Source organism: Onychomys torridus, chromosome 3, assembly GCF_903995425.1.
Source record: "Onychomys torridus chromosome 3, mOncTor1.1, whole genome shotgun sequence".
In the NCBI taxonomy this organism is placed as follows: domain Eukaryota; kingdom Metazoa; phylum Chordata; class Mammalia; order Rodentia; family Cricetidae; genus Onychomys; species Onychomys torridus.
The window spans coordinates 157,088,663-157,109,951 of NC_050445.1; the positions used below are offsets into that span (position 1 = coordinate 157,088,663).

Consider the following 21,289-nt stretch of genomic DNA (forward strand, 5'->3'; position numbering starts at 1 on the left):
AATACATGGCGCATTATTGAGACGGACTTTAAAGTACAGTTCGCTGATTGGGACAAATGTTGAGTAAGGCTGATGCTGCCAGCTAGAGATTTGAGTGCAGAACGTGGCCATGACTTACAAAAAACGTGAGTATCAACCCTGGCCTCCATGCTCCAAGGCACCCCAAGCGAAACCAGTGGAACCAAAGCCCCCAGAGAGTTTCCAGTGCCCAGGGGAGCTAGGGTTGTTGGCACTGCCACGAGCAGCAGCGTGACTTCCCTGTTTCTTATGGGAAACAGGGCCCACTGAAATGTAGACATGTGACATCTGAACTGTGGCTCTCTTCCATGGTGACTCCCTCAGGAACAGAGGTGTTTTCCATTATGCTGTCTGAAACACAAAGCAGGAGCGGTGAGGAACAGGTACCACTCTAGTGATTTTGCCGCACGACGCAGAGAGAAGCACCAGGATGGGAGGAAGCGTGCTTTTTTATTTACTCCTGACTCTCGAAGACAGACCGGAACTCAGTGAGTATTTGTAGAAAGACTAGATAATCTCACAGAGGGAGCCACTGCAGAGATGCAGTGGAGAATCCACTTCATCTTCCCATTTCTACATGATTAAACTTTAATTCTGTGATCACATTATTATATATTACTTATTTTATCAATATTTTATGAATGTGCTACTAATATTCTAAATACTGATTGAAATTGTGTCTTGGAGCTGGGTGTGGTGCTGTGAACCTGAGATCCCAGTCCTTGGAAGGCTGAGGCCAGAGGGTCATTTACACTCATTTCCTTAGACTGAATAATATGATGAGGCTGTTAAACATATAGTCACTTCTGTAGCACCATCTCAAGACAGTCTCACCTGTCATTTCAATTAGTGTATACTGGTGTAGATGTAAACAACCCGTCTACCCTCTATCTCTATGGAGTTACCCATTTGGACATCTCATGTGAGCAGATCATTGCCCTCTGCAATTGATTTCTTTCATTTCCTGTGTTCAGGGTTAATCCTTGCTACAGCATACAATATTTTATTCTTTTTTATTGCTAGATAACATTGCATCACATGAATATGGCACATTTTATTTGTCTATTTATCAATTGATAGAATTCAGGGTATTTTCTTTTCAGCTCTCATGAGTGACATTCCGAGGCCTGGGCACGAGGCTCTGTGGCTTGTTTTTACTTCTCTTGGCTTTGAGCTGGGGATGATGCTGAGTCATATAGACACTGAGTGACAGACAGCTTTGCAAAATGGCTGCAGCAGCCTGCTGCATTCTTGCCAGGAATGTATGAGGGTTCCATTTTCTCCACATGATCGGGGACGTTACAACACAAAGGTGTGATCAATACTAAAGCCATTTCTCTGTAAGAGTAAAACTTGTAGGATTTGATTGAATTAACCTAAGATCTGCATTCCAAGACACAGTTTTAGTTACAAGCTAATAAATGTAAATAGTCTGTAAAAATAAAGCCTCTGTGTGCAGTTAGGTTTGTGCTACAGGCTTTATCACATGACCAAGAGCACAGACTCTGGAATCTGAACAAGGACTACAGGCCAGAAGGCTTTAACTCTCTTTCTTAGGATGCTCTTTAAAAATTTAAGTAAATTCACAAATAAAAGTTGTGGTAGAGCACATCTGTTACCCTAGTACCTGGGAGATGGAGGCAGAGGGATCTGGAGTTCAAGGCCAGCCTCAGCTACTTGAGACCCCATCAAACCAAAAAACCAAAAAGCCAAAGTGAAGAGTGGGGGTGAGGGGAACATGCTTAATCCTGGCTTCAGAAAGCACTGGTACCTGAGCTGTAGCTTGATTAATACATTCTGTAAAATAATAAAACCATGCATCATGTAGCAAAGGTGTGAGGAGACTAAGGCATGACGGTATTCCACATGACAAGAGGCCTGGAGGCGCTACTTCACACAAGACACAGCGTGTTACTGTGTGCTTCTGAATGGCCTGAAACAGCTGGACAAGGCATGACTTCCTTTTCTCCCCACTCATCCTCTGCACGCTGACGGTGGAGGATTTTCAGTGAAGAGAGCTTGCTTTTCAGGATCTGCCTCTCTGTGTTGCCTGGTGACTTCCTGCAGATACAGCCTAGGCGCCCAGGTAAGTACCCAGAGTGTACAGCATAGGCACTCGGTTAAGTGTGGCAGGTCTCTCAGAATGTGTAGGGTGTGACTTCAGACCACAGCCTTTGCGGCTGAGATGAGTTTTTGGATGTTTTTAATACACGTTAGTTAATATTAATTTAATGAAGTAAATATTTTATTTCATGAAATATATACAATGAGGGCAGGGGGATTTTTAAGGCAGTTGGTGTGTTAAGAGCTCTGTTGTGTGCGTCTCTGTTGATAGAAGGGTGGGGATTGTATCTGAGCCCACTCTGCACCATGCCCTGTGTCGGGGTGCCCATGACCAAGCCTATACTACTTTGCCACTCACTCACCGTTTTCCTTCTCCTAGCTGGGATCATGGAGATTTCTTCACAGGGCAGTTGTAACCCAGGCTTATCTGGAGGTCGATTTGGAGTGGCCTAGCTCCTCCTTCAAATTCCTGCTCATCACCCCCCCCTCCTGTGTGTGTGTGTGTGTGTGTGTGTGTGTGTGTGTGTGTGTGTGTGTGAATGTGAGTTCTGGTGAATGTGTGGGGTCAGAGGGCAACCTTGGTGTTGGCCTTTCACCTTCTGCCATGTTTGAGGCACGGTCTCTCTCTTTTGTCGTATGCATCAGACTAGCTGGCCTGAAAACTTGCAGGAGTTCTGTCTCTGTCTCCTGTCTTCCCATAGAAATGAATGGAATTACACATGTCAACCACCATGCCAGCTTTGACATAGGTTCTGGGAATTCACTGGTTAACCTATTATGAGCAAATAAAATGTGGAGTGTCTATTTCTTATTCTGGGCAGTGGTAGAGAGAAGATTCTGAATTTATCCGAATATAATTTTGACCAAGTCAGACTGTGAAATGTTTTAGAACTGACTTTTTAAGATGCAGATAACAATGTGGGTTTGTGTGAAGACCAGCATGGTCTCATGCTGCATGGAATAGATGTGAAGGTGGAGGGCCCGGAGCAAGTTGCAGACGCTTTTCTGAAGACCCACGGCTTCAGGGTCTTGCCTTCTCTAAGCATTAACTCACTTCACCTTCCTTGAGCACAGTTTCCTAAACTTTTGTCTTCCTTGGGTGGAGACATGAAAAACTCTTTAAACACTTGAGTTTTGTGCTTTTTCTTTTATTCTTCACAGTCTGACATTTCTAACCAGAGACATCTGGGGGACAAATGCAGACTCTTCTGGAATCAAAGTAGACAAAGATGCTCCAATGCACCACATCACACTCAAGCATGGGCACCCCACACTGAAGCCTGGGTGCCTCAAACTCAGGCCTGCACACCTGACACTCAAGCACGGGCACACTGCACAAAGGCCTAGGTCTTGAACAAATTGGACATCCTTTTCGTTCCCCGTAAGCTTACTCAAGTAAGGTTTGCAGTCTGCAAAACTTGAAACCACTTTTTTTTTTTTTTTTTTTTTTTTGGTTTTTCAAGACAGGGCTTCTCTGTGTAGTTTTGGTGGCTGTCCTGGATATTGCTCTGTAGGCCAGGCTAGCCTCCAACACACAGAGATCCACCTGCCTCTGCCTCCCGAGTGCTGGCATTAAAGGCGTGTGCCACCACCACCCGGCACCACTTTCTATTTTTAAAGTATAATGGAGAAGCATTTATGAGAAAATGACAAATACCAGAATTAACCCCCTTACTTTTTGCACATAAACTGCCTTTAAACTGGCTATTGGCAGAGGTACAGCCTACCCTTCACACCCAGAAGTACAGCTCCCTTGCTTTGGTCTCTGAGCTTGTAAACAACCCAGAAAAGTTCTTTTATTAGTATATTGATTTATTAAAAATTGTTTCATTTTACATACCAACCCCAGTTCTCCCTCCCTCCCCTTCTCCCACCTCCTCACCTCCCTCCCACTCTACCCCCATCCACTCCTCAGAGTGGGTAAGGCCTCCCATGGTAGTCCACAAAGTCTGGCATACCAAGTTGAAGGAGAGCCTAGCCCCTCCCCATTGTATCAAGGTAAGCAAGGTATCCCACCACAGGGAATGGGCTCCACAAAGTCAGTTCATGCACCTGGGATAAGTTCTGGTCCTGCTGCCAGGGACCCCACAACAGATCGAGCCATACAACTGTCACTCACTCACGTTGTCTTGGTGGGGAAGAAGGCTCAGCTGGGAGCAGGGGGCAGCTGGTCACCTTCATCACATCAGGGAGCGGAGAAATGACTTCTGGGAGTCAACTAGGTTTCTCCTTCTTATGGGTCCAGAACCCCAGTCCATAGGGTGGTGGCCCCTATATCCAGAGTAGGTCCTCTGGCCTCAGTTGAGCCTCTCTGGAAATATTGCCATAAACATGCCGAGAGGTGTGTCTTACATCATCCAAATTCCATCATGTGGACAATGTGTGTGTGTGTGTGTGTGTGTGTGTGTGTGTGTGTGTGTGTGGAGGGGGTAGTCAGTCACCAAATTGACCCTTTCAGCCTTGATTCATGATTGAAAATTATCCCAAGCTTCTAAGTGTTTGATGACACTAGACAAGCTCATGCCTGGTGTATAATTTACACTCAGCACATGTTGCTTGTTGTTAGTGTCAACAGCAGCAGGTCCAACAAACTTAACATGTTGGAAATACTTTTCTATCTGGAGCATATGCTTAAGTTTCCCTAGGCAGATATCCAGTGGTATATCCAGTTACTTGGTCACTGTGCTTTGCTGGTAATACAGTGCAAATGGGTACACACAAAGAGACACATAGATGACACACATATGTGTTCATGCACACATGTATACACACATACACACTCAAATTCATCCATATTGAGCCTGGAGTTTCCAAGGGAAAGTTATGGAATCCAAATCCTGTGTTGTGCACATATGTTCTCAAGGTTTATCATCCCTCATGTCTTCTGAAGTGGAGAAAGAACCATGACCCCATCACTATGCTATACAGTGCTCTGTCTCAAAATTGAAGTCAGTTCCTGCCAACTGAATGCTGTCCTAACCTTGGCCACCCATGGTTTATAGCTCCTTCTTGATTGTGTCAGAGGGCTCAAGGCCAAGTTCCCATTAGCCATACTGGAGGAAGTGCTTTGGAAAAGGTGGATTGACTCCAGAACAGCACAGGATGCTTCTCTTTTCCTGCCAACACACACTCATTCCACACACATAGCCTGCCTGGGATAGTGCTCCTTGACTGGGTGTTTCTGAATGTTCTGAATGGCACACTACAATAAAGGCTTTAGGAGCCATTCCCCACCCCCCAAAAAATCTGGCACTTCATGGTTTAGTCTTTAACCAGTTATAGCTTTATATACAGATGCTACAAAACTGGTTTATTTTTTCCACTAAGCTAGTTATTGTATTTTCCCAGGAGTGACTATGTTGTTTAATTATCATGTAATACAGTTTAAACATCCTTTCTGAAGGCCTGTTCACAGTTGCCTGCTTCAAAAGAAGTCAAATGAAAAGACACACTCATAATTTTTGTGCAAATCTTTGCATGTCTTTAATCTGGGGAGCCATCTATAGACCTCATTATCAACTATCACCCTGCTAGAATATATTAAAGAGGACCACGTAGGCCCCAGAGTGGAGAAATCAAGTGGGCTTTAGGAGGCATAAGGTTTTTGGATTTTCTAGACTCCTCCTACAAATCAAGGAAGGGAGAGCCGTCATTAACGATGCGTTCTAGTCAGGATAGTTTTGCCTCTGGGAAAGTCAGAGGCAGGCAGGAATCCCTCCTGGGATTCTCAAGTCTGAATTGTTTGGCTCATCTCTCTAGAAAACTATTCACTGGCCAGTATGAACAGGCCTTGAGAGATGACTTCCTGTCACAATCATTTGCAGGATGCTTTTAAGGTATACAGTTCTTCTGTATTGCATTCTGGGTATTACCGGTAACTGTTAGTGGAATTTCAAGCAAGACTTGGAAATAAGCATATGCGCAGACACAGACAGACACACACACACACACACACACACACACACACACACACACACACACTGAAAATCTATGGCTGTTCGCTAAATGCCCCCTTTGAGTAAGTTCCACCCCCACCATTGGAAAAACAGTCATGTTAGATGCCAGCTTGAGATCGACTTCCATGAAAATACCAAAGCAAAACCCCATGTCAGTTACTTTTCTGATGCTGGGTAAAGCCCCAAGACCAAAAGCAACTTATGGAAGAAAGGGCTTACAGTTTCAGATGAGTGTCCATAATGGCTGGGAGGGCACGGCAACAGGGTCAGGAAGCTGGCTGGTTACATTTCCATCCACACACAGGAAGCGGGTGGGGGGCACAGTGGACAGGAGTAAGGCTATAAAAACTCAACCCGCCCCCCCCCATGTTCTTCCTCCAGCAAAGCTGCATCACCCCTGCTACCATCTGGCCTTAACTCTGTTGGAAATGCTCATGAGAAGCACGCAGACATATTCCCAGTAAGCCTTTCTCTTACTGTTTCCCTGCTTCCCAAAATCCGTGGTGGAGTTCTCAGCTTCTGTTCAGAGACCTCCTCATATAAGAGAATGACTCTCAGCCCCTCATTCAATATATATTCATTAAATACTGTGTGGTCATCAGAAACTGCTCAGAGTTCTTAAGATACAGGCACACAAGGCCTCTTGCCTTGGGGAGGGGGGTGGCATTTTTGTCCCCACAGGGGCTTCAACTTATACCTCCTGGCAATATCCAGCCTTGGACATACTTTGTGGGTCACATGTTCCAAGGGGACATTTGTTACAACTTTCTCACAACAGGGCCATGGGATTTGCTGACACACTTGTATAGAACACATCTTTTGTTTTTTCTACATCTGGTCTAAAATTTCTTAGGTGACCCGAACAGTAGCAAATTGAAAGCAGACCAGAGGCTGAGGATATAGTTCTGTGGTGGACCATTTACCTAGCATGTGCAAAGAAGGCCCTAGCCCTGGGTAAGAAGAAAACTATGACAAAAGTCTTCTTGTAAATGAAAACAAAACAGCTAGGTGGTTTTTGTTTTCTTCTCATCCAAGGTGCTGGATTAATTCTTGCCTTGGGGCAGTGCTGTACCTCAGACTGAAGAGGACAAGCCACATGAGCCACGCCCAGCAATAAGACCTCTGAAAGCTGACAGGGCTGACGCCTCTTTTGTGCTGTTCACAAGCCAGTGACTGCAGACTCAGTGTGCTTTCAAGTGTGACTGTGGACTTTCAGATCTCCCTCGTGAGTTTCTTCACTCTAGACAATCAACACAGCAATAATTTGACAGGCCCCGAGAGACAGGTGGCTCAGGGCCTAAGAGCACTCACTGGCTTTAAAAAGACCTAGGTTTGGGACTCAGCACCCACATCAGGTGCCTGATATCCAGCTGTAATTCCAGCTCCAGGGTCTGATGCTCTCTTCTAATCTCTGAGGGCAGCTGCACTTAGGTTCACACATCCAATCACCACACACATATAGACGTAATTTAAAAAAACATCTTAAAAAAGGCAATCTGAGCTCTGGTTTGTAGCATCTGCTCCACCATGGTATAAGACTGTCACCGAGAGGACATCAGTGAAAGCGTGGTAGCTCAGCGTGATGTAAAGTTTCTGTAAATCGCCTCTGAGTAAAAATCCAGAGAAAGTATAGCAGCTAGGACATGGTAAATGTGGACTATTTATCTCCTCTGCTTTAATACAATTTATTTAATTGAAAATTATGCAATTTAAATTTTAACAGTGGCTGTGATTGACAGCTGCTTGCAAAATATCTGGCAATTAACAATGGGCTCAGAGCTGTCTCCGTGTCAGGCTGAAGACAGTAACCATCAGTGACTCCCTCTGTCTTCTTCATCTGTCTGACAGCTAATGTGCTGACTTTCTTCTCCAGCATGTCTGGAGCCACCCCTTCCCTGCTTCCATCACAGGGGAACCCTTCCTCCTCGTCCACCTGCACCCCTGCTATAAACCCCCACACACCTACATGCTCTGTCCACTTGGGAGGTGTTGTCCTGGCTGGTTTTGTGTGTCATCAGAGGAAGGAGCCTCAGCTGAGCAAATGTCTCCATGAGACTCAGCTGTAAGGCATTTTCTCATTTAGTGATCAATTGGGGAAGGCCCAGCCCATGGTGGGTTGGTGCCATCCCTAGGCTGGTGGTCCTGGGTTCTATAAGAAAGCAGGCTGAGCAAGCCAGGGGAAGTAAGCCAGTCAGCAGCACCCCTCCACGGCCTCTGCATCAGCTCCTGCCTCCGGGTTCCTGCCCTGTTTGAGTTCCTGTCCTGACTCCCTTCAGTGGTGAACAGCAATATGGAAGTGTAAGCCTAATAAACCCTTTCCTCCCCAAGTTGCTCTTTGGCCATGGTGTTTTGTCGCAGCAATGGAAACCCTAGCTAAGACAGGCATCTACAGCCAGTTCTGCACCCAGGGCCAGCATGGTCTCAAATGTCTCATGGCTTATCACATGGAATCTTAAATCTTCCCATGACCCCCAAGGAAATCTCAAACTCTTACCTAGTAGCCCCACCCACCCTGAATTGTCCAGCTAAGGCCTTCCTGAGCCTTCCTCTTGGCCAGCACTGTCTGTCCCAAGTACTCTGTGCCAGCCACGCTGGCTGCTCTCTCTTAACAAAGCTTCCCTGTAGCAACCAGGGCCCTCACATTTGTTCCCTCTGCCAGGAATGCTCTTCTCCACAACATTCCAGGACTGGCTCTTTCTCATCATTCAGAGTCCAGCTAAGTATCTCCTCCTCAGAGAATGTTCCCTGACTACTCTATCTAAGGCAATTTCCACCCACACAGCTCCACCTTCTGCCACATCTCCAGTCTCTGGAACTCAGGCAAATTGCTCGGCTTCAGGATGTTGTGTGAAAGTAGCTGTGGCCTCTCCCTCATAGGGTTATGAGGATCCTTTGGGTTAAGATACGGAAGCTTTGTCTGCTGCCTGGATCATACCAAGTCGTTTCTGGGCTTAGCACTGTTTGAGCAGTACCAATGCCACCTCTATGGTTATTAAAGTATCCGGACCCTTCCTTGTCCCCATCTAAAGGTTTTTGCCTATTCCTATCTCTTCCTTTGGAATTCTGGGCTCCTTGGGAACAGTGGCCTTGAACAGCTCCTGCACTGCTGCTTTCACGCCCAGACGGGTCACTCTTGTCCCACTGTGACCGAACCACCTGAAACAAGTGAAGGGAGAAGACTTATCTTCGCTCCTAGTTTCAGAGGGTTTTAGCCACAGCGGTGGGGAAGGCATCACTGCATCTCTGGAGCCAGAAGCATCTGCTGCAGAGTCCTTACATCATGCTGGATCAGGAAGCAGAGAGACGTCAGAATCTTCAAAAGCCCAACTGCAATGGCTTACTTCCTACTAGACCCTACCCTCTGAAACACTCCCTGGCCTTCCCAAACAGCATCCACAGCTCAGAAATAAATGACTAAGCCATGAACCTGTGGGGGTGTTTCAGAATCAAACCATAACAGCACTTAAATATTTGTGAATGAATGTCTTTCTAAATGAGTGAACACAGAAATTAAGAGCGACCACATTCAAGCCTTGGGTTACTATTGAAAAATAGTATCAACTGGTCCTGTAATCAGCACGAATTTGAGAGCATAGATTTCTATTAGAAAAGGAGCCCCCTGGACTCCTCCCTGGAAAGTGAGCTTCTGTGAATTCTGGGAACTGGTCCTTCTTGAGTGCTTCAGTGATGTCAATCATCAGAAATGATGGGCTAAACTGAGGTCCAGTCATGGAGTCTAAATTGTGAGAACTTACATACTGTCCCCCAAGATGGACAAGCCAGATGCAGAAGAGCTAGAACTTGGGGTCCATAGGGCCTTCTGAAAGCAAGAAGTCTGCAGGAGCATTGGTGAGGAGGCTCTGTCTCTGGTCCTCTTGGAGGAGGAAATTGGATCAGCCCCAAGAAGCTTCCAGCATTTACCTCATGGATGGTGAACCCACCTGCCTTGATCTGAGCTGTCTGTCGAGGTGATTGACAGGCCATTTCCACATTTGGACATTTTTCTTTTGATCCTTACCAGGTTGAAAGATAATTTTTGTTAGGGTTTTCTGAAACTCTCCCTGTGTGGATGTAGGAAGCATCCTCCCTGCATAGTGAGCTTTGTGAGGGCAGACTATAGCATCTCCTGCCTGGTGAGGACCTGGCAGGGCCTCAGGCTCTGAGTGAAAAGTCACAGATGGAAGGCAGGATAGTCACATTCAGAACAATGTCCAAGAAGACTATGGTGGCTATGATCATGGAAAGCAGGTGTTGGTGAGCAGTCCTCCCTGGCGCCTCCAGTCCTCCCTGTGACCCCCAGTCCTTCCCTGGAACCCCCAGTCCTCCCTGCTACCTTCAAGTCCTCCCTGGCACCCTCAGTCCTCCCTGGCACTCCCAGTCTTCCCTGACACCCCCTTCCTGGGATACCCCACTCCCAACTGAACCCTTTTAAGGGAGCACAACACAGGCTGACTTTGAGATTAGACAAACATGGCTTTATGTCTAGATGGATCTTAAGAACAGCCTAAAAAGATCTTCGGGAAGCTACTTAATCTCTGTGAATCAGTTTTCTCCCCACATTACTTTCTTAATGTCCTTCCTTCATTTTAAAGAAAAAGAAAAGCAAAACAAAACAAACAAACAAACAAAAAAAAAAAGAGGCAGGATCTCACGTTGCCCAGGCTGGCCTTGAATTTACTGTGTAACTGAGGTTAGCCTCTCTCTCCCTGCTTCTACCTCCTGAGCACTGGGATTACAGGCCGGAGCCACCATCCCCAGATTTCTTTGAGTTTTCTAATCTGGAAAATAGAAATAAAAACTGAACTTATGAGTATTAACTAAGATAGCCCCAAACCTGGCATTTACTATGTGTTTAGCACCGAGGGGCTGAAGGATCTAGAACTGCCTTGGAGAAATACCTCTGGGCATATCTGTGAGGGACTTTCTACACTGGGCTCCTTGAGATGGGAAGGCCCACTCTAAGTTTGAGAGATACTGTTCCATGGGCTGGGGTCCTGAGACTGAATGGAAGGAGAAAATGAGTTGAACACCGTCCATTTCGCTCTGTTTCCCACCTGCGGGTGTGATGTAGCCAGCAGCCTCGTGCTCCTGCTACTGTGACTAACTTGCCACGATGGACTGTAGCCTAAAACTGTGTGCAAAGTAAACCCTTCATTCCTTCCTTACACCCACCTTCATCAGGTATTTTTGTCACACAAAAGAGAGAAACAGCTAATGCAAATATTCCATTTTTTATATAATAAACAAGCAAATTAAGGAACTGGTGTTTGTCTACAACAGGGTTAATTGGGGTTCATCAGCACAAGGCACAATAGATCATGGGCCAGAGCTGAGGTAGAAAGAAATGGGGTTTGGGCCCAGTATAGTATGAATCTTAAAGGTTCTTATTAATAAAACTCAAACCCAAGGCCAGCTATTGGGGTGAATGCTGGAAGATCAGAGAAACAGAACAAGCCACGGCTGTCTCACCTTGCTAGTTCCTCAGGTGATTCTGTTTCCTCAGGCTGGAAGCTTCTGAGTCCTCATCCAGATTGAATCTCAGATGAACTGTGTGGCTCCAAAACCTGAACGCTTAACCAACCAAATGCTTAACTAACTAAATGCTTAACTAACTACATGCTTTACTCACTACATGCTTTTCTCCTTAGTTCCTGGTCCTCATGCCTTATATACCTTTCTCTTTCTGCCCCCACTCTCTGGGATTAAAGGTTGTGTTTCTGGGATTAAAGGTGTGGGTCACCATGCTTAGCTGTTTCTAAAGTGGCCTTGAACTCAGAGATCCAGCTAGCTCTATCTCCCAAGTGCTGGGATTAAAGGTGTGTACCACCACCGCCCAACATCTGCTATAGCATACTCTTCCCATTTTCTAGCCACCATTTTTGGCTTTGTTCTAGTGTCTGTCTGTTCTCTGACCCCAGATATGTTTATTTCAGGGAACACACAATATTTTGGGGAACACAATACCACCACATCCCAGAGGTTGGGGCACTGTGATAATTGAATGTTTGCAGTGTAAAGACAGAAAACAATGCCTGGGACATAGGATCAGATGGGCTTCTACAGATGAGAAGCTGTCAGGGGACCAAAAGCTGGATCTCCTCCAATCACTGCACAGCTCAATTCTTGATTTCCATCTACTTCCTGGAGACGGACAAGAAAGAGACCCGTGTTCCACTAAAGCATCAGATTAGACAACAGTTTGTATTTGGTTGATCTTAAACACATGACTTGTGTGTCCAGGACATATAGCATGGCCACTGGGTGACATCTACATCTTCTTATGTTGGGTAGATCAAATAGTGGAGCTCAGAGAAAGATGAGTTCATAGATGAAGGGAGACATTTTAAGAAGAATCCGTTATGAACGTGGAAGGGAAGGAAGGCTACAGAAGAAAGATGGGTGCGTATGTTTGAACACAGATGGGCATGGTATCATCCTGTGGGAGAAGAAAGTCAGATCTTCAAGGATTTAAAAGCAGGGCTACATTTATCTTTAAATGGCTGTAGCACAAAAGAATTAAAAATACTAACACTTAAGGAAACATCCTCTGACATCTCCAGAATACACTGATGACCCTCGAGTGGTTTTGCAGTGTGTGTGTAGGCTGTTGACCCACCAGTGGTTTTGCAGTGTGTATAGGCTGTTGACCTTCCAGTGGTTTTGCAGTGTATGTGTAGGCTGTTGACCCTCCAGTGGTTTTGCAGTGTGTGTGTAGGCTGTTGACCCACCAGTGGTTTTGCAGTGTGTATAGGCTGTTGACCTTCCAGTGGTTTTGCAGTGTATGTGTAGGCTGTTGACCCTCCAGTGGTTTTGCAGTGTGTGTGTAGGCTGTTGACCCTCCAGTGGTTTTGCAGTGTGTGTGTAGGCTGTTGACCCTCGAGTGGTTTTGCAGTGTGTGTAGGCTGTTGACCCTCTAGTGGTTTTGCAGTGTGTGTAGGCTGTTGACCCTCTAGTGGTTTTGCACTGTGTATGGGCTGTTGACCCTCCAGTGGTTTTGCAGTGTGTGTGTAGGCTGTTGACCCTCCAGTGGGTTTGCACTGTGTGTGTATAGGCTGTTGACCCTCCAGTGGTTTTGTAGTGTGTGTGTAGGCTGTTGACCCTCCAGTGGTTTTGCAGTGTGTATAGGCTGTTGACCTTCCAGTGGTTTTGCAGTGTATGTGTAGGCTGTTGACCCTCCAGTGGTTTTGCAGTGTGTATAGGCTGTTGACCTTCCAGTGGTTTTGCAGTGTATGTGTAGGCTGTTGACCCTCCAGTGGTTTTGCAGTGTGTGTAGGCTGTTGACTCTCCAGTGTTTTTGCAGTGTGTGTGTAGGCTGTTGACCCTCCAGTGGTTTTGCAGTGTGTGTGTAGGCTGTTGACCCTCCAGTGGTTTTGCAGTGTGTGTGTAGGCTGTTGACCCTCCAGTGGGTTTGCAGTGTGTGTGTAGGCTGTTGACCCTCCAGTGGGTTTGCAGTGTGTGTGTAGGCTGTTGACCCTCCAGTGGGTTTGCAGTGTGTGTGTAGGCTGTTGACCCTCCAGTGGGTTTGCAGTGTGTGTAGGCGAGTGGAGAGAGTAATTTGGCAGAAAGAGAAAAGTTAATTTGAAAGAGGAAATTTGAAGTTAGAAAAACATGAAGGTGAATCACTCATGATGAATATAAAGAAAGTGAGATTCAATAAGGAACCAGAGAGACTGAGAGACCAGAGCCAGAAGGTGACCAGAGAGGACACAGAAGCCTCTTGCATGTCCATCACCCCACCAGCACAGTCCCATGCAGTGGGCAAGTCAGGACTTGCCTGTGCAGGCAGCTGGGAGGAAGAGTCTGAGGTTTGATCCGAGGCTCTGAGACAAGAGCTCCCATGCTAATTTCCTTCAGTTGAGGGCACAAGGGCACCATAGTGGAGATGATGGTTCTGGCCAGCTTTCCCCATTGTGGTGGGCATCATTCCCTGGGCAAGGGTTCCTGAACTCTCTAGAACATGAGAAGCAACAAGCAGGCAGGCAGTGTGGGTGCCTTTCTTTGCTCTTTACTGGACATGATGTGCTTGAATTCCTGTCCTGACTTCCTTGGATGATGCGCTATAGTCTGGACACATAAGCCAAATAACCCCTCTACTCAGTTGCTTTTCATCAGGGTATTTTATAGCAGTGACAGAAATGAAGCTAGAAAAATGAAAAAGGCAGAGGAAGGACAGATAGGGCATAGAGAGTAAAGAACTCAGAACTCCTGACATAGAGTAAAGAGAAGGGAGCATCCATAAAAGAGTGAGGCAATCGGCATATATTGATGACCCGTGTATGATTCAGATACAAGCCTCTCCTTTAATCATGAGAAACCCGAGCTGTAGATGTGAGTTCCGTTTTATACAGATGAGGAAATGGGAGTTCAGAGAAGTCACTGTTAACCACACAGCTAGTAAATACCAGAGCCAGGATTAGAACCACCGCCTGCAGCATTAGAAAGCCCACATCATTTCCATTCACAGAGCAGCTGCCATGGGGGAAGCACTCAGCCTGGGTGTGAGGCAATGTAAATGGCCTCTCCCTCGAATGGTGGGGCAAACATGCAAATACACCATGACTAGAAAGATGAAAAAGAGAAATGAGAAAGGAGGTCCACGGAGTGAGTGGGCCTTGGGTCATGCCACCTGTTTTTCCTCAGGCCCAAGAGCTTACTCTCAAGAGCCTGAGCAATAGAGCCAGTGAGTGGCCCAGCCAGGTTCATGGGAACTCCTCTGTGGACAAGGCTGGAGAATCCCTAATCTGTCACCAGAGATTCCGGGTAGTTGATGGTTGGCTGCAGTGGACACATGGGAAGCGGTAGAGAGGAGCTAAGCATACATTCTGTAAAGATGCCTGGCAGGAAGTATGGTGGCTGTGCAGAGAGCCCAGAGACATGGAGGGTGCAAAAAGACACCCATGCACACAGCTGGGAGGGCGAATTTATCATCTCTACTTTGCATGGGAGGAAACCGTGGCTCACAGACTTGAAGGACTCACCTGTGGTCGGTCCAGGGACCCAGGTTTCAGAACCGAAGCGTACCATGCTGTTTTCGTCTTCTCTCTCCCCCTCTCCTCGTCCTCTCCTCCTTCCTTCCCTTCTCCCCCCTCCTCCCTCTTCCTTTTCCGAGTTTCCACATTTCCCTCTCTTTTCTCTCCCGTTCTCTCCCCACTTTCCTCCTTTCTCTGGCAGAACTGGAAATTAGTATATAGCTCAGGCTAGCTTTATCATTGCGATGACCCTCCTGCCTCGGACACTTGAGTGTGTCATCTCCACATTCTGCTTTATTTTTTATTTTAAACAAATGCATGTCTGGTGGTAACCCTTAGTATCAAAAAAGGGGATATTTTTGAACAAGGCCTTTTCATCCTATCTGGGTGGGGTGGGTTTGTTGTTGTTGTTTAAGTTTTACATTTTGTTTGCTCACTTGTTTCTAATAAGAGCAGTCATGCTTTACAGGTGGCAGTGGCATTCAGCACAGGCTTGTGTCTTGGGTCATGGTGGTATGTGCAGGCACGGATTCGCACAGAACCTAAGCTGTGCATTGGCTAACTCTAGTATTGTTCAGCTGTCTATCTGTCTATCAGTCCTTCCTTTCTTTTTACCACAAGCCTTTTGATTGGCCGCTTTCCAGGATCCCACAGTCAGTGGGAAACACTAAGATCTGAATGTGAACTGTTCCTATGTCCGAGTGCTTGCTCCAGCTGCTAGAGCTACTGGGAGAGGTTGGGAGACCTTCAGGAAGTGGGTCACTGAGTGGAACCCTTGAAGTCTATAGCCAACTCTACTTCCTGTTCCTGACCCACCTAGTTGGGAGATGGATCCGACCACCATGCCATGCTCACCATGATAAGCTGTATCCATGCAAGCATAGCCAGCCTCTCCATCCTTAACTTGGTTGAGCCAGATCTTTTTAGCAAAGAGAGAAGAGCTGACACAGAAGACAGTTCTTAAATGACTGACTTAGTTTCATTCATAAAGCAGACGGGCTGCTGGGGAATGTTTCTGTGCTGACTCTGGAGTCTGGGCTCTATACTGCAGCATTTGTGGGTAATGGAGTAGAGTAGATTAAGTTTGGCCCACCCAGAATTATCTCCGTGCCCACAAAAATTCACACTGAATGTGCTTATTGCTGCTACCAGTGCCATGGTAATACCCCAAGCTGCTCAGATTACTAATTTAGACTTTTTTAAGGCTGTCTGGGAGAATGCCCACACAGTCAGATTTCTGTTTTAGAATGACAGCCAGCTACTAGAAATCACAGTCAAGATGACTTTAACATCAATACTGAACATCTCTACATACTCCGTGGCTATGTTTTATACCTCTGCTTCATTCCATAGGGTTAATGCAAATATTTCTCAATTACTAGTAAGGTGTTAAGTTGCTCAGACATGGACGATGACCCAGTCAGTACAGTGCTTGCTGTGGAAGTGTAAGGGCCTGAGTTTAGATCTCCAGCACTTGCTGAAAAAGCCAGAAGCAGCAACAGTGCGTGCCTTCCACTGGGCGTGTGGAGGCAGGAGGATCCCTGAGGCTTGATGGCTGCCTTGGATAATGTGCAAGCTGTAAGCTTAGTGAGAAAACTTGTTTTAAAAAATAAGGTGAAGAGTGCTAGAGGCAGACACTGAACATCAGCCTCTGGCTTCTAATTGGGAATGCCCCCAAACACATCCACTGGAATACACACACACACACACACACACACACACACACACACACACACACACACACACACACACACACACACACACTCATGCACACACTAACACTCATACACACACTAACACACAAACACACACTCATACACTCATACACACACACACACACACACACACACACACACACTGTGGGGGTGTATTAAGTGATTAAATGGCTCAGTTATAGTATGGTCACCTGAATGAATACATGGGACAAAAATCAATGCCTGGAGGCCCTGGTGGGACAAACTTGTGTTTTCTAGCTGTGTGGGAGGCTAAGGCAGGAAAATCAAATGTTCAAGCTCTGTCTAATCTACAGAATGAATTCAAAACCAGAATCAACACCTTAGTGAGACCCTAGCTCAAAAAAAAAAAAGACAGATTTCTTCCTTAGTGTACTAGAGTGCCAAGTTCAATCATATGTATCAGTATCTTAACCGTACCATGCTCTACCTGAGTTGATTGTCTGTCTCCTGAGCAGATGGGCAATGTGTCCATTTCTCTTTGAACATAATTTATCAGAATTGAAAGCTTTCTCTGTAGAAGGAAGCTCTGTGCTGCTCATTATCCACTCCATGAACTGTGGTAAAGACCTCTTAAAATGGCACCCACACTCCAGGTGTGATTCCCAACACCACCCGGAATGTTTTCAGTGAGTAAGCTTAACAGATGAGGTATAGACAAAAATGTAGACTATGAGACTTGAGTATACATCAGAGGAAAGTGTTCAGAAAGCTGAAAACAGCATATGAACAAAGAGTTCAAAACTCAAGAAAGGAAACAGAAGGCTGGAAGAGGTTTTTAGAGGGCACGTTGGCCAAGTCTCATTGGAAGGATCAGAGTCAACATTTTTTTTTTATTGTAAAGCCCATACTGTCTCTATTTTAACAACTCAAGTCTTCTGATGTTGAAAAATAAAAATAAAAATAAAAATAAAAATAAAAACAAAGAAAACAGACCAAAAGGGAGTGACCTTGTGGTTTCTCCCTCTGCTTATAGTCTCAAATCCAAATCAATAAACAAGTAAATAATAAAACTCAGATCCAAGGCAACAAAAGAAGTTGGATAGGTTTTGTGTGAGGCAGAAAACATGTCCACTCTAACACTGCAACAAGAAACACTTGCAGAGTGTGTACTGGCAGAGGGTTGGAGCCTGGCTCCACCAACCCTGGCCACGCTTGACAAAGAGAGAGAGGGCCAGGGCATTGGCTAGAGAGCAGAGCCAGGCTACAACAATGGCAGACAGACCTCAGGTGGTGGAAAAGCTCTTGAAAGAAGCAAGCACTCCCAGCATGGCTCTGCTTGTGCCCTAGGTCATTCAGGCAGGAGGATTCCCAGACCTACAAACAATGATGGTAAAATCAATGAACTGGATTAAACAGGGCAGATTCACCAAGCAACCAGGCCAGAAGCAGGGCCAGGGAGGCAGCTTTGGTGTTCTGGGTTCTGAACGGATGGGTGTGAGGCTCAGGTCAGCATCCCATGGAACAGGTGGTGCAGAGCAGGGGGTAGTGCCAGCCAGGATCCTCATGGTTCTGTCCTCCTGGACTTTCCAGAAGCTGTTCATAAGTGGCTTGTTTCATGAAGGTCCCTTCTGTGCCCATTCATGAGGCAAAGGGTGGACATGGAGTGTAAAGCTAGACAATGCCCTTGAGGACTCCTTCTTAGGGACAGGGTCCCACCCGGAGCCAGAATGTCAGGGGCAGATACTGGCTGAAGACGAAACAAATATGCTGCCACACACGATGGTGCATTTCTGTTAACCTAGCAGGAGAATTATTATGAGTCTGAGGCCAGTCATTAAAGCGAGTTCAAGGCCAGACTGGGCTACATTGAAAGACACTCTCAAAAAACAAACAAGCAAAACAAAAACAAAAACAAAACAAAAGAAAACCAACACTGCCCCTGAAGGGTTTGGGAGAGTCAGACTGGGTAAGCGCCTCTCTGTGCTGCTCTCTGTCCCTGAGCACAGTCCCTTTCTCTCCCAGGGTCCCTAGGGGTGTGAATATTGCAGGAAGTGATCCAGGCCACAGAGCATGGAGAGGGGAACAGTTCTTCTTGAAAGACAAAAAACCAACAGCATAATGTACACCCTGGACAGTCCGTAGTCTTCAATATTGGATCAAGACAAAAAAAAGAAAAAGAAAAAGAAAAAAAAGGAAGGGACTTGAGGGAGGACCGGTGGTTGAGAGTCCTGGCCGCTCTCGCAGAGGACAGGGGCTCAGTTCTCAGCACCCATGGAGAGATGCACAACCTCAGGTGACTCCAACTCCAGGGAATTTGATGCCCTCTTCTGGCCTCCTCAGGCACTTGCATGTCTGTCTGCCTGTCTGTCTGTCTGTCTGTCTGTCTCTCTCTCTCTCTCTCTCTCTCTCACACACACACACACACACACACACACACACACACACGTGTGAAATACAAAACCAAACATTTTTTTTTAAGAGAAAAACTCGAAAAATGATATTGTTAGGTTTTTAAAATAAAAATAGGCACTTGTTTCATATTCCTAATTTGCCCTTGCCCCCACCAATAGCCATTAACCTTCAAATAAGCTTCTGTTTGTTAAGTCAACCTACACCTCTCCACTTCTCACAGACTGAGTAATAACTACATTAAACACACAAATACCACCTGTGTGTTAGGTCACAGAAGAACTTCACTGCCATCCTAGAGAAACTGTCAGAGCAAACCCATCTCTCAGTAAATGCTGTCAGTCATTTTGAAAAATCGTCCGAGCAGCATCATTCAACATCTGTAACACACACACTGATTTGTACATGTTTCCTTTCTGGGGAGACCAGCTCTGGTCTGGTACCTCTCGAATTGCTTTCTTCCTGATGGTAACATATAGCACCCAATCCCCTTAGGAATCATTCACCCCTGTTGTCCCCCATCTGCTGGAGTCACCCCAGAGCTGTGACAGGAACCTCACAAAGATCTTTGCTGCCTTCAGCCTGCTCCTCACCTAGCAGCTTGGGTCGGAAGTTTTAACTCAGTTAGAGTCTATCTCTGTCTTGTTCAACAGCCCCTGATGATTAACAGAAAAACTCAGTGTGAGGGAGATCTGCATGGGTCTCCTGGGGCTTTCTACCATGATGACCTCCGGCCTCATCTGCTTCCCCTCACTGCTGCCTTCCAGCCACATGAGTCACCCCCCTGCTATTCCTGAACACATCTGTCCCCTGTCCTTGGGGACTGGCCTTAGCTCCTCTGCCTGGAGCTGTCTCCAGAGGTTCCAGGCTCTGGGTTCACGTCATAGCTTCTTGGAATCCTTGCTTCCATCTTCACCCTCTGTGGCCTGCCCTGACCACTCTGAGCCTCTTGTCTACCATTATCTGCTCTGTGTTTTCCTTCCTTTCTCAGGTCTTATCCTTCCTTGACAGAATTCATAATTAGCTTATTATATTTACTGCTTACTGTTAAGTCTAAACCCTCTAAACCTACACGCCAAGGTCAATGGCTTGGTTCTTAGACTCATATCTATCTAATGTATCGTGAGCCTCTGGTTCTTACTCTCTAATGAATGAGGGAATGTGTAAAAAGTTTCGGTGCCCATTCCCTCATCTAGGTGTTTACTGTGGATCTGTGCATCATATTGCCAGCTGGTCCTCTTGGTCACCCCTCCAGTTGTCCTTCTGGACCCTGTAACCATCTCTCTTGGTCATGTTGTTTGTAAATAATATCAAAGTCATTACAATATTGGCCCACACTGTTTTTACAATCCACCCTGCTCTGTGTGGCCTTGTGAAAACCTCCCAGACAAGCTTTGCTTCCAGGTCAGCCAAGCCCCAGACTCTCTCAAGTGACTGCTCATTCAGTCACAGTGGATTCACATTTCAGGCTCTGTCTTCTGTTAAACCCGGCACCTTGACAATAATGGGAGACTTAGCGTCTGATTTATTGGCCCTGGATGTATCGCCATGTCTTTCTCCTCTCAAAGGTCTTCACATACTGGAAGGTGTATCATGAAGACAGCCTGTACAATCCAGTTTACTCTACTTCAGTGTTTTTTTCCATGGGTCCAATAGCCTCTTGTGGAATCTGCAGGCACCTGCGCTCATATGCATATACCCCACCACACACACACACACACACACACACACACACACACACACACTTAAAATATTAAAAAGTCAAAGCTACCTGGATGTGGCGATGCACACCTTTAATCCCAGCACCCGAGAGGCAGAAACAGATCTTTGTGAGTTTGAGGCCAGCCTGGTTTACATAGTGAGTTCCAGGATAGCCAGGGCTGCACAGAGAGACCCTGTCTCTCCTTAAGAAAGGCTATTTATAAAGTTTACTTGTTTTCCTTGTGGTAACATCCCCGTTCGATAAAAGCCAGCCATGCATTACTAAGCCCACATTTACTGTTCCTTCATCATTTCTGAATTTGTAGACGTGCGAGCCCCCCCCCCCCTTTCTTTACAGAGTGAATTCTGTAACCATTCTACCCAAGACGGCTCTCGGCATGAGTGACTTTGCCTTAGACACTGTGAAATTCTCAGGGGAAATGTAACTCTTCTCTGTATGCAGTTTATTGCTCGGCTTATATAAATATCCATTTAA

At 46.1% G+C, this 21,289-nt stretch overlaps 1 long non-coding RNA gene across 1 annotated transcript in view; it reads left to right on the forward strand.

The window, feature by feature from the left end:
- Positions 1 to 369: 369 nt before the first annotated feature.
- The window catches only part of LOC118580881, a 30,217-nt gene continuing 9,297 nt past the window's right edge, over positions 370 to 21,289 (forward strand). The window contains exon 1 of the long non-coding RNA XR_004944569.1: positions 370 to 506. This is a non-coding gene — a long non-coding RNA (uncharacterized LOC118580881). The remainder of the gene's footprint in view (positions 507 to 21,289) is intronic.